Below are 15,198 nucleotides of genomic sequence, written 5' to 3'. Positions count from 1 at the left end.
TATATCCTACTCAACATCAAATAAATCGCACCTTCTGCGACGCGAATTTTAAAGATTTTCTTCTGACACAATCATGGTGCCCAAACAATATTGGTGTTATTTGAAAGCCCAATAAATAAACTTAAAGAAAAACACATAATTTTTTTTTTAAACAATTAACAGGTACCATAAATGTGACTTGAAAAAAGGCCTCACTTTGGGCTCACCTCTGGGATCAATTAGACCAATTTTTGTGGTTATAAAACCAAATAATGATCTTACGTGTCCTTTTTAACAGATGGATAGTGATTAATCCCAATTAACAGTTTTATAGGCATAAAAGTTGGCTCAAGCGTAACTACCTATTTTTTGAAGAAGTGACTCTGGATCCTTCTAAAAACACATTTTTGGGGTAAAAACCTTTCCTTTAATGAAATGTTTAATTAAAAGTTTAGAACTAGGCTTTCAAATGGAACCAATGTTGGTGGGAAGTGGGAATGCATACGTTTGAGAAGTGCTTGTTGCGGCAGGTGCGATTTATTTGATGCCGAGTGTAGTTGTAGGCTTATTCGTTGTCAAATTAGCTTTGTACGTCTGTGGGAATGGATGCGGGCAGCTTAGGACCGGTCGTTATGGAAATCCTTGAGGGACCAGCCGTGGACGGCGTTGGCTGAAACGAACAAACCTATGATACCATAAGTGGTTTAGTTGTTGCTTAAGTTGTTACTGTCACATAATGTGAAACCTTGGTTTTCTCAAAATAAATAATTCGTGTGTCAGGTATCTGTCACATGAAAAATAGTCCAACCCAAGGTCATGATTGTCAACGATGCTGCGATTATCGTTTGTGCAGTATTCCTTCAAACATGAGTCAATAGTAATTGCTCTTCAAAACAGTTTCACCTAGACAACTCGTCGGCTCAGGAGTACAGAAATAGCAGCCATTCCTTCACAGTTGAAATATTGCATGATTAGCACGGGTGATAATGTTTGTTCTTGCATTGTCCTATTTTTCCAAGAAATTTACAACACAGGCGTTTAGGGCGGCGAATTTACTGTGTAACTTGACTGTTGTCCAAAATTGGGACATTGGGAAACGTCGATATTCAGAACAAAAGAGCTACTAACAATACTTAGTTATTATTTCCGATTTTTGCCACTTGACTTTTCAGAATCGTTGGACTATACATAGCATAGTAAGTAGGCTTGACAGGTAATAGCCATTTTTGCAATGCAAATTACTTATATTCTTTTTGATTAAAGAAACATCTAGGAGTACAGATCTATTGAAAAATACCCAATTACTTCTCTTAGGATAGAATAAATTCCAGTGCAAAATCAAATCTGATTCTTAAAGTACGATGAACTTCAACCGGGATAGTTGATTTTGCAATTTTTATTTCGAGTATGACCAGACCAGACATAGTTGTTAGTTGGTACACTAATAAATTAGTTGTGCAATAGAAAGCTAGCTTTATGTCTTAGGAAATAGAATTGAAACTGCTTCTGGTACACTTGAGTTCTATTGACTTGATCGATTTAGGCCAGTATACAAAGTTTAACGCGCTATACAGATAAATTATTATTTAACAGAGTGACTTAGAGATTAGCTCATCCATAGGGGCATTATGTCGTTTTTGTTACTATGGTACTGAAAAATAAGCGCTCCATATAAAACAATTGATAAATATTATTAAATTGATACAACAATCAAACTAACGTCAGCCCTAACTACACTGGCTTGCAATAACATTTATTTTTTTCCTAAGCTAGATAGGTAGAGATTTAAATAAAATAAAATATGGCAAATCTTATCAGCTTTCTTACAAACTATTATACTCCTTTTCAAGCCTTTTTTATTTCAGAAGTATATCTTTTGAACCTACAAAGTTATCGCAATACTTACTTTTGCAGACCAGTGTATGTTGAATTGTTGACGGAGCTAATGAGCTATGTTAATCTACCTAAAGAATATTAGTTACAATTGCCAGGGTAGACACGATGATGCAAAAATAGAGTATTTGAATCATCCGTAGAGCAAGTACTGAATGGCCTTTATAGAGTTTAATTTACAATGTTTATGAAATAGTTAATAATGAGAGAACAATACTGTTGAAAGGCTAGACGGAAGTTTAGAACATAATTTAATCCGAAGATTGATGTTGTTTTGCTATTTTCGTTCGCACAAAATGATATAACTGAGTACCTAGCTGTATACAAATTAGCTAATACAATACGCGGAAATATTGCAAAAACTAGCGGATCTGGTCGTCAGCCAAAACATCAAGGCACAAGTTTCTTTGAGTATTCATAAAAGAGACAATATTTTAACATCAACCGACGTCAAGGGAAGTACCTATGATATTTAATTAAGGACTGAAAAAATACATATTATTATTACAAATGCATTTTAACGTTATCTATAGTCTATCCAATATAGCTTGATTAGAATGACGGCTGTCAAACGAATGTGACTAGTGCTGGGTATGTTTCGTACGGTTCACTATACTATACAGGGTGTCCCAAAAACAATGGATAACCCTGTAACCATCGATAGGCCTCGCCATGGTCTCCCTAACGTCCAATTTTGACCCCAGTAAAAATATCACCGCTTTCAAAATTTTTAAATTTTTGTGCATTTTTAGAAAATTGCCCCCTGCGATTACTTTTTCTCATGCCATTTCTACAAATGAGGATACTTTTCAAACTAGTTTTTTTCCTTATCACAAGGGATAGTTGGGCTATCAAAAGAAAAGATTAAAGTTCAACAAACTAGTTTAAAAGTATGAAAATTTTAAGAAATTGCAGAGAAGAAGGAACAATTAATTCATTGTCTTGCACTTTTGATCAGCCATCGTGTAAAAAAAATGTAGGAAGACCATCGTGCCCATTACCTCAAAAACTTCCTTGGTTAATTGAGATTCTAAAAAGGTATCACAAGCCTATGCATTCTGTATTATTTTTATCTTATGGCTACTTGAATAGCAACTGGTATGAAAACTGCAAAAATGAGTTTTTCTCGTAATAGTTAAAGTAGGACTGCATAGTGGCATTAAATACAAATGGATAATTTTTAGCGTGGGAATTTTAATAAAGCAACATTTAATCATCATCATCATCATCATTTCAGCCATAGAACGTCAACTGCTGAACATAGGCCTGTACCCCAATGATTTTCATAATGACCGCTTGGTAGCGGCCTGCATCCAGCACCTTCCTGCTTACCTTTATGAGGTCGTCGGTCCACTTTGTAGGAGGACGTCCTACGATGCGCTTTCCGGTACGTAGCCTCCACTTTAACCCTGCTGCCTCAGTTCTGCAAACTTCTGTGCCCTGCCCATTGCCACTTCAGCTTGCTGATCCGTCGAGGTATGTCAGCGACTTTAGGTCGTTTACGGATCTCCTAATTTCTGATACGATTTCGTAAAGAAACCCGAGCATAGCCCCTTCCATAGCACGCTGTCCAAAAAGTCCACGTTTCCGAGCCGTGTATTATCACGGGTATCTGTCTATAGGCACATTTATAAGGTTTAAAACAAAAATTAAGTAATCACAAAAACGCAGAACGGACGGCCAATGGGGCAACAGGGTTCAAGTGGAGGCTACGTACCGGAAAGCGCATCGTAGGACGTCCACCTACAAAGTGGACCGACGACCTCATAAAGGTAAGCATGAAGGTGCTGGATGCAGGCCGCTACCAAGCGGTCATTATGAAAATCATTGGGGTACAGGCCTATGTTCAGCAGTGGACGTCCTATGGCTGAAATGATGATGATGATGATGACTAAATGTTGCTTTATTAAAATTCCTACGCTAAAAAATATCCATTTGTATTTAATGCCACTATGCAGTCCTAGTTTAACTATTACGAGAAAAACTCATTTTTGCAGTTTTCATACTAGTTGCTATTAAAGTAGCCATAAGATAAAAATAATACAGAATACATAGGCTTGTGATACCTTTTTAGAATCTCAATTAACCAAGGAAGTTTTTGAGGTAATGGGCACGATGGTCTTCCTACATTTTTTTTACACGATGGCTGATCAAAAGTGCAAGACAATGAATTAATTTTTCCTTCTTTTCTGCAATTTCTTAAAATTTTCATACTTTTAAACTAGTTTGTTGAACTTTAATCTTTTCTTTTGATAGCCCAACTATCCCTTGTGATAAGGAAAAAAACTAGTTTGAAAAGTATCCTCATTTGTAGAAATGGCATGAGAAAAAGTAATCGCAGGAGGCAATTTTCTAAAAATGCACAAAAACTTAAAAATTTTGAAAGCGGTGATATTTTTACTGGGGTCAAAATTGGACGTTAGGGAGACCATGGCGAGGCCTATCGCTGGTTACAGGGTTATCCATTGTTTTTGGGACACCCTGTATGTACGTACTACACTCGCGAGCAAAAGTATGGAATCACTTACATGAAGTTGTTTCCACGCGATCTTGTGTACTAACGAATTTGTTAGTATCAAAAAAAGTGACACCATTTTAAAGACTAAACTTTTAACTTTAAATTGATACCAAATTCATTTAAATCACATCAGTATTTAAAAAGATATCCATGCTGATGTAAAGAAGTAAGGAAAATGACATGAATCAACTGTTTGATACGTCGCGAGTTGCGGCCTATTTACCCCTATGAAAGCACGTGTATTCGGATTATTGCTTTCACACGTTGATCCATACACATCTCGGCTTCTTTTGACACTTTACCTGGGACTCTACATCTTCAGAAGCAGCACAAATCGTTGCACTATTGCAAGAAGGGCTCAGCCAGCGGGCTGTCGCATGTCAGCTCCACATGAGCTAGTCTTGGGTTTCTAAAGTTTTAAGACGCTTTCAGGAGACTGGTGGCTTTATTCCGAGACCAAGTTCTGAACAGCGCCGGTGCACATCGCAGAAGGATGACCGTTTTTTCATTTCAAACTCTCTATGAAATCGTTATTTGACTGATATCGACGTCCAGCAAGAGCTCAGAAATGTTCGTAGGATAGTTGTTAGCGAGTGGACAGTTCGTCTAAGATATGAGCAATAGAATTTGACTCCAAAAAGGTCTGCCACGGGCTCGAAACTGACGGCAAGTCACCGACTAGCACGCTTTCAATTAGCTCGCACTTATTTTGATGGGAAGGCGAGTAATGGAGGAGAGTTTTGTTCTCCAATGAATGCAGACTGTGTTTGCAGTGCAGCAGACGAAGAGGTCGGGTCTATAGGCGGCCTGGGGAGCGATTTGTGCAGTGCTGGTTCGCTGAAACAGTGGCTAATGAGGGTGGCTTGCTCGACTTCCCATCGAGATGTGTACGAGCAAATTGAAAGCGTGCTTATCGATGACCTGCCGTCAGTTTCGAGCCTGTGGCAGGCCTTTCTGGAGTCAAATTCTATGGCTTATATCTTAGACGAACTGTCCACTCGCTAACAGCTATCCTACGAACATTTCTGAGCTCTTGCTGGACGTTGATACCAGTCAAATGACGATTTCATAGAGAGGTTGACATGAAAAAACGGTCATCCCTCTGCGATGTGCACCGGCGCTGTTCAGAACTTGGTCTCGGGACAAAGCCACCAGTCTCCCGAAAGCGTCTTAAAACTTTCGAAACCCAGGACTGGCTTATGTGGAGCTGACGTGCGACAGCCCACTGGCTGAGCCCTTCTTGCAATAGTGCAACGATTTGTGCTGCTTCTGAAGGTGTTGATTCCCAGGTAAAGTGTCAAAAGAAGCGGAGATTTGTATGGATCAACGTGTGAAAGCAAAAATCCGAAAACACGTGCTTTTATAGGGGGTAAATAGGCCGCACCTCGCGACGTATCAAACAGTTGATACATGTCTTTTTCCTTACTTCTTCACATCAGCCGGGATATCTTTTTAAATACTGGTGTGATTTAAATGAATTTGGTATCAATTTAAAGTTAAAAGTTTAGTCTTTAAAATGGTGTCACTTTTTTTGTTACTAACAAATTCGTTAGTACACAAGATGGCGTGGAAACAACTTCATGTAAGTGATTCCATAGTTTTGCTCGCGAGTGTATATGTATGTACTATATGTACGGACGTCGATATGTCCCAACACTAACATTTTTGTAACTCGAGATAACCTTGTAGAGACGTCGTTAATACTCTAGCTTGATTTTTATAATTTCGAATTACTACTTATTGGTGTAATTTAACGCTGCATTTACACGAAATTAACATTTTTATTGGAAGCACTGTCGTCGAAAATATTGTTTGTAGGTCAGACGTGAATTATTTCTTGTCCGCCAATATTTATCTCTCATTGATCGCTACTACAAAGTTATGTCGTTACTTTTGATGGCAGCTGTCATTCTAATCAAGCTAACTATAAGTACTTATTTCCTAGACATGTTTATCCTCAGAGATATAAAATTGTCATTTTCAGACCTTGACTGACAAATGAACACTTCTATATTTTCTGTTGCATTTATCATCGCTTGCCTCTTTAACTGACGTATCTGACATTTTTTTCGAAACTGAGTTTTCTACACCATCTTAATCAATTTTGCAAGACGAATCGATCTGTCCAATCGCCTGAAAATTTTGCAAAATGTCAGTTACGTCAGTTAGAGAGGCAAGCGACGTTATGACAGCTGTAAGGCGTAGTTCAGTGGGTCTAGACAAAGTGCAAATTATAATCGCAAACCAGTCGAAAAGTGGTCGAAAAGCCCCTTTTTTGTATGGAGTTTTGACGGATTTGATTTTCGATTCGATCAAAAAGTGCGTTTTGTCTAGGGGGGCAGTTTCCATTCTTGACTCAAAAGTTAGACTTTACTCGTCTATAGACACAACGTGATATGATGATCGGAACAGTCAAATAAAAAATGATCTGATATCTATGAAGTCAGTCATGAGCAGTCTGCCCGTCATATCTTGTGGGAGTGCGATATTTCGAAACATGAACGTGACACAATGCTTACTTCAATACAACATACATCTGTTTCTGCAATTTATTACACCGATCTTGTCGCGACAAGGGTACCGTGTTTTTAAGCGATTTTGTGAAAAGTATGGCAGGTAGCTAATAGGTCATATTGTCCGTGGTGCAATATCTTTTCATAAAGGTTACTATACTAAACCTTTGTTTGTCACCTGTCAACCGCTTGGCAATGGAGGGAAGTCGAACCTTAACTTCGAACTCTTCTTATGTTCTTCTGATTAATTTCGTTACGGGTCCAATGACAGTTTAACTTTCGCCTGGGACAAACTTGACCTTCACTGGTTGGATTTTATTGGCAGTCAAGCTGTAGACCCTGGCTACACAGGAGTTGCAGTGGTGGGAACGAGAAGTGGCAATAGTCCCGTTGATATCTGTGTATTTTAAATTGTAATGTTTAATTCGCATTTTAAGTTACTGTTTTATACTTCCAGGTGACGTCAGTAACGCTCATCACAATCGAAGAAAGAATCCAAAATGTCTTTTAGAAAATATGTAAGTTAAATACTATATTTAATTAGGTACTAGTTGCCTATTTAAAAATAACATTGATGATTGGTTACACGCTAAGGCTGAGTTGCACCATTTTACTTCAACTTCAACAAACTTCAACAATCTGTTAAACTCCATACAGAAACACCGGTTACCATTAAAGTTACCGTTAAAATAAGGTGGTGCAACTCAGCCTAAGTTGTATAGACTATTTTGATTTGATGAGAAGTATCAACAGTGAAAATCAACTCAACATTCCTCAACTTAGCCACTATTAATCAGTCTACTATGCTTAACATATCTAAAATAACAAGGCGCTCAATAAAATCCCTCCCTGTATATTGTATTTTATTTTGCAAATATTGACATCCTTATTTCCTCAGTTGGAAAGTCTAATTTGGAAGGTTATAGATTATCCGTTAACTTTGCGCCCGCGCCGCATTCCCTTTGCTATTTATAAAACGGTGAAAGGCACAACTTTATGCGTGATAGTGTTGAATGAAGAATATGGATTTGGTGCTATATTAAAATGGATAATGCTCTTTTTTAAATATAGAGATCCGTTTAAGGAATATGGTAACGAACTAATCGAAAATCAATTTCATAAACTTATTTTAGAGCTGTTGATCACGTTCATAACGTTTATCTACTAAGGACACGTGCAATTAATGCGTTGAAGTCGGAATGATGCAGTCAAAAAGTGTACCGTAATGATATTTCGTACTTTGGTAGAGTCCAAAGCTCTTTTGGGAGACTTTTTCCCGCCTCATTACGAGTATATGATAATGAATTTAAAATAAGCGGCACGATGTAACCAGAGTTGCAACACATCATGTTCTGGCAATTATTATAATCCTTTAATTATGTTATTAAGAAACAAGTGGTACAAGAGACAGCAAAATGAAATTTGTTAAAATTATTAATTTATCCTTTTTCAGTATGATACGAGTAAATCCTCAGCGTACGGACGCAGCCGAGATTCGTCAGCTACTCGAGCATCGACCACCACCAGCACCGACCGACCGACCTCGGTTACTGCTAAATATCTCAGTCCGACACCGTCCTATAAATCCAGCATACCTATCCTTCGTGGTGAACGGTCAGCCAAAGATGAAACACCCATCTCAGCTATCGCTAATAAATATGCAAATTATGGCAAAAAAGAAAAATCAACACCAACCTACGAAAAAAAAGACTATACCAAACTTACCGTTCCAGTAACCGGAAAAAGCAGAGAAACCAGTCCAGTTTCAACTTCATCAAAATACAAACAATACTCTACTACTAATGGCAAAAGCAGAGATGTCAGTCCTGTGTCAAAGTCGAAGTACAGTATGCCTAGCATCAGCGGGAAAACTAGAGATCTCAGCCCAGTCACATCACTGTCAAAATACAGTTACACTCGACCGTCAAGGCATTTGAGTCCCGGCAGGCAGACGACCAAAACTTTAAAAGATAAAAGCCCAGAATCCAGTCCAGTAAATCGAGACAAAGACATTCCAAGCAAGACTGACAAGTTATCAAGCTATAACAGCTTGACTAACTTGTACTCTAACAAGCATCCTCGAACTTCAAGTTACAGCCGACCTGCTTCAAGAGCAGAAGTAAAGCCCGATATTACGATAAACAGATACGCGATAGCCAATAGGTTATCTTCGAACTACTCCCCTACAATTAAACTATCTTCTGTATCTCCTGTAAATCATAGTCCTACGTTAGATAGTCCTAAATTTGAGACTGAGAAGTCAGTATCACCTTCAATATCAATTAAAGAAGAAAAAGAAGATAGCCCACAGAAAGAGATTAGTTTAAATAATCATAGTGAAGAGCACTGTGAAATTCAAAATGCCGAAGGGACTGAAATTGAGACAGAAACTGTAATTGTCATCACTCGTCATACATCGCCCACACCACCAGGTTCATCAGCTTATGTCCGGAGTAGGAGAGCGGATATGGCAAAAACCACAGAGAAAACTATTACCCGTTCAAAAAATAAACCAGAAATGATTGACAAAGAAATACAATCAGATCGCTTAGATGATCCAACAAGATCTAGTAGATTTGGCAGTACTGCAAGATCAAGTGTAACTAGTTGGTCACTTTATCCCTCAAGTAGTTACACAGGCTACGCAGGAAGATATTCTACTAAATACTCAACATCTAGGGACAATTCTTCAAGTAATTCTTACAATGATAGAAACAGTCGAAGTACTAGCACAGAGCCACCATCTAAAGATAATATAAGTGGAACCCATTCTCCATCTGAACATAGTAAAAGTAGTCCTATAATGAACAATACCATACCTGAAAATAATAAAGATGATGATAGCAGTAATATGTCAGAAATGATAATAAATGTGAATTTCACATTAAAAAGCCCTAAAATTCTTACAACAACAACAACTGAGTTAGTTTCCCCAGAAGTAACAATTACTAACAGTCTTTTACCACCACAAGCCCCTAAACCCGAAGGTGCTGTAAAAACAAAAAAGAAGGTCCGAAAATCAAGTACAGATTCTTCTTCAGACTCGTCTTCGAAGAAAAAAGTTGTTAAAAAAAGAAGTAAATCAGTTAGCTCCTCAGATTCTGAACAGGTCAGTGAAGTAAGTGAGAAAAAAAGTGGTAAAAGTTCCTCATCAGTTTCCCCATCTAAAAACATTAATAAAGTTCCTTCAAGCAGTAGTTTAACGAAATCTAAACAAAAATCTCGAGAAAGTAATAGTCCAGAGTCAAGCATGACGCAGTCTTCTATGAGTGAAGATGAAGCAATGTCTCGATCTAAAACTGTCGATGTTTCTAGGACATCTGCTGATGATACTTCACTGCCAACCGATGTGTCTCATAAGCAATCTTCACCACTACCTCCACAAAGAAACGATGAGGGCACTGAAGAAGCAAAGTCTTTCCTTATACGAGCTTTGGGACCGGTCGCAACTTTGTTCAAATTAAGACACCAAGAAAGTAATGAAAATAGTCATTGGCCAGACATTTCTAGCTCAGATTCTACTGGGAAAGACGTTTCAAACATTTTGACCGAAAGTGATAAATCGAATAAAACCAAAAATATCATTGCTTCCAATGATGATGGATTAGTTCATCTAAAAAAAATTAGACATGTAGAATCTGGTGAAAGAGCTTGGTGGTTAGATAGTAGTTCCAATATACCAGAAGGAATAGAAAGATTATCTCCGCCTCGCAAATCATCCAGTGATAGCGACAAAAGCGAAAAGTATAACTTTTATAAAGTGCGACATATAGAGTCAGGAGAAAAAGATTGGTGGCTTACTAGTAATAGTAATGAAACTTCATCTCTTAGCAATAATAAAGAGGTTCCAAATAGTTTGAGTAAATCAAATAGTTTGAGTAAGTCAAATAGTCTGAGTAAATCAAACTCTGATCAAAAGCGGTTTCCTTTGGGTCGGATTCGGCATATAGAGTCTGGTGAAAGAGCGTGGTGGTTATCAAGCGACAAAAACATTCCAGAGGGTATCGAAAAATTGCCAACTCCCACTCCTCCAGATGAGTCTGATTCCTCTGACTCGGAAGAAGTGCAGGTATATATCAGTCCAACGCACATACCTCCATTTCCATTACATCTACCAGACGACGAACCTTTGGGTGACAGAAGAAGTCCTGAAGGCTTGGAAACACCTAAAGAAAATGAAGATTTCATAGGACGTCACTCACCATACGAAAACAATCATCAATATCGTAGAAGAAATATGTACCAGAAAGGAATGGAAAAATATATATCGCGATACACAGACATCGATGATATATTGGGTACTTCGGGTCAAATATACAGTCCATTTATGGATTCTATTCTAGCCAGAAGGACAGGGATGCCTTTTGAAGAGGAATGCGAGGAAATTGACCCAACGCAAGTCAGGATACACGACAGCACCGCACAGATGCCGGTCATCACTAAACTTCGAGGAAGGTAATGAATTAAACATATTTTTTTTTATTATTATTAATTATTATTATTAATTTTGCTCTATCTTGTATTGATTTCCTAATACGCAAATTTCTTTTTAGTAGACTCTAAGCAATTCAGTAGGGTCTAGTCATAAAACAGGTCACACCCACACCACAGCAATTCATCGTAATGTTTGACAGTTCTATGTGTGTAAAATATAACCCGTTTTCCAACTAAAGAGGCTTTATAGGTGACCTACTAGGCTGCTTTGATGACAAAATTATTCTTAGGCCGAGGCTTAGCTTTTTTGAGGATGCTGATAATCGGGCTACTAAACCTATTTTTCTCATGACCTATTATTATAATTGTGTCATAATCATTTTCGCAATACATACTTGAAACTTGTATAATATCTATCATAAGTAAGTAAATTTTATACAAGTCAAATTAACTAATTTTACTTAGTTACAGACAGCTGTAGTGTGAACGTAATGATTGTATCACAAAGCAATCATTTTGGCACTTTTAGTATAAACAAAGTAGGTTCACTCCTCGCTTAGCTTTTCTTTCGTTTGTGTTACGCTGATGGTTTTAACTAATCATTATTTCTTTTTCAGAAACGAGATAGCTAACTACAGAAACGAAGATGAGGTAAGTGGATTTATTTATCTTTTAGATAGAAGAGTTAGTTTTTCAAATTACTTCCTGCAGCACAGAGAGAGAGATAGTCTTTGTAATGTTAGGTGACATAGTCTGAAGAAGTGTTATAATCCGCATACTACTGAAAGTAGTAATCGCCGTAACTCAAAGCTATGGTTATTCACCCTTTTTACACAATTTCAAACAATTATCTGTGGTTGAGGATTTCGGGTGAAGCTCGTTTCCACTTTCAGCCTGATCACCACTTCCCATCTGGTGATATGCAGGCTAAGAACATCTCGGTTGCAGGTAAAAAAAAGATCTACTAAATAATATGGAATTTTGAAATTTCCGTTTTATCGTACGATATCTTATTTCTAAATCAATTTAAAAGATAGCAACGCGTTTGAGTTCAATCTTCTTACACACTAATGCTTTCGATCAGCTTTCTACGTTGCCTACAACATCCGCTAGAGCGAGCTGTGCATTTATTTTGTGACAAAGGTATAATTTTCTGACGAACTGTATAATAAGTAATTATTTCTTTATTGTTATTTATTATGTCTATACGTTACTTTATCTACGGTTTTATCCAAATCCTTTTAATCTGTATCAAAACTAATATCCATACAATCGATTCATCTATCCCATGTTTTTTGCTGATGCTATAAAGCATTACTATAATCTGGTATTACTTACTTTAATTGATGGGAACAAAAGCTTAAGGGTCTATTAAAAATAAATTGACTGGAATTAAAACGTCAGCTGTGCGCGCAAAAACAGGTAGATGTCGAGCTAATAAGAAGCAGAGGGAAAGTGCGGATCGTTCTCCGAGCGAGGGTTCAGTACATTTAAATTTATTTACACCATAATTCAAGAGTAGTCAAACATTTTTAACTTCGTTAGCCTAATTGACGTCTAAGTTTGAATTAGAAACACGTATTTATGTTACACATAACCTTTTCGCGTTCAAAATTTAATGGGCCATAAACGTATAATTATTTACAGTAATGATTGTACTATGGTCACAAGCTACACATGAATCACTTCAGCGACGTTAATGTTGTTGGTCTTCGAAGTATTTAAAAAAAATACACACAAACAATAAAAAATATCAATAAATAAGTTAAGAGTTAGTACATTAATTCATATTTAGCTATACAATAATTTATGTCAGAATTATGTAACTTGAGATTGTTTGATGAGTACACGATGTATCTATAAATTATTGTTTCAAATTATCTTCAGACTCGTGTTAACGTCAACATACATTTTTTTATTTGTCCAATTGTTTTTACATGCGATTCATAAATATTAAATTTCAATTATAATATCTTTTGCCATTCAGTCTATTCAGATACCTACAGAATATTTTTAGAAGGTTTTTGAATAGATTATATCGAACTCCAAAAACGGGTCTGGAGATGTAGGTTGGCGAGTACATGGGTCTTAGTATGTAATACCTACTAAAAGAACAAAACATAGTACTGGTGCATAAGTACTTTAGTACGCTCATGACTTATTTGGTCGTCTTAAATAGTCTAAATTGGTTTCGCACAATGCATGTGAATAACCCCTTTTCTCTGAAAACTGGGGGTTTACCATCCGTGCCATTGTAAAATTTTTACTCAATTCTCAAATATTTATTGCTGACCATCTTGTTATACACAATTTGTTGTTACAATGCAATGTGAACTCAGCCACAACATGTACTCGTAGGAAGAATGGAAAACTTTTTTCGAAGCACATAACAATGACATTTACTGCGCTTTACAATAAATATAAATTGTATTTACCTACTTTTCTTTTTTTAACCATCAAACTTCTTGGTACTTTACCATTGATATTACAAGTATTATGTATTTTTCTTTCATTTTAGCGTACTTATAATAAAATTTATTACTTCTGATAGGTACATTCAAGAAACCAAAACCATGATCTTCCAATATCACCAAGATTAAGTACTACTATGTCAGTCAATTGACATATTTTTTATGAGCTATCAAAACGCGATTTTCCATTAGATTTTGTACATCTACCTATTATAATAATATGAAAAAGTTATGACGACACTTTTGCCAACACTATTGATGTGTTGAAATTCAGTAGTTTGAAATTATAATTTATAATGTCAACGATGAATATACGATAAATTATAATATAATGAAATAAATTACACATAATACTAACCTAATTACGTGGCTTTAAGGAGAGCAGAGACATAATTTTAATTATAATATTTCATAAATAGAATATTTCCGAGACGTCTTAGTAATTATCGATAAACTACGAGTACTAAAAGGTACGCCTGAAAACAATAAAAAGGAAAAAAATACTGAATTACTAAATAAGTTAACTAAACTACATAATTCAAAGAATCTACTGATCTTATTGAAATCGGTGGTGGTAGAGAAATATGTGAACTTTCATACAAAAAATATACATGAAATGTCACATAGAGCCTCTTTGAAGTCGTTCAAAAACAAAATGAAAGAGATTTGGTCAAGCATATTGCTTGAGTGTTCAAACAGTAGCATTTCAGCGTTCACTTTTTATTATGTAGCAGCGAGCGAGCTTTTTGTGACAGTGTTGCCAGAAGGTTACTTTTGTAACCTTTAAGGTGATTTTTGAACTGCATTGGTTACTTTTAGGTTACACCAATGAAAAGGTTTAGGTGATTTTTCGGAATTTGGAGAATAATAACACTTTTTATGAATTTTGGCTAATTGGTAAGATAAAAGAGATGTTAGTACGAATCAGCTTTATGATATCAATCGAAGGTTACTTTTTTTTCAAAAAGGTATATTTCTGGTAATTTCTGACAAAACCCTACTGGCAACACTGTTTTGTGAGCGCAGGCGCTGCGAAGCCTTACAACGAGCTGCGCCCGCGCATCGACTCGACCACTGAACCGAGATGGACATCCTTGCCTTCCCCTATGGGAATACTGGGCGGGAGTGGGACAGCACTACGCCCGCTCTGACATTTCGAAACGGTGACGTCATGCGCAAAGAGTGTAGAGCGGACGATGTATTTTATTACTTTTTGGGACCCACAAATTTTGTTACGGTCAATAATATGATTAGGGATATGAAGTAACAGACGTTTTTGCGAATATAAAAAAACTTTGCGAATTGGGCTTATTTATGGCACTTAAAATTGTTAACATTTTGATCCCGGTCGTTCAAATATTTATAATAACAATTTTATACAGCAATGGCA

The sequence above is a fragment of the Ostrinia nubilalis genome, chromosome Z (genome assembly GCF_963855985.1).
Source record: "Ostrinia nubilalis chromosome Z, ilOstNubi1.1, whole genome shotgun sequence".
Classification (NCBI taxonomy): Eukaryota; Metazoa; Arthropoda; class Insecta; order Lepidoptera; family Crambidae; genus Ostrinia; species Ostrinia nubilalis.
The sequence above is the reverse complement of the archived record's forward strand: the minus strand, read 5'-3'. Positions refer to the sequence as shown.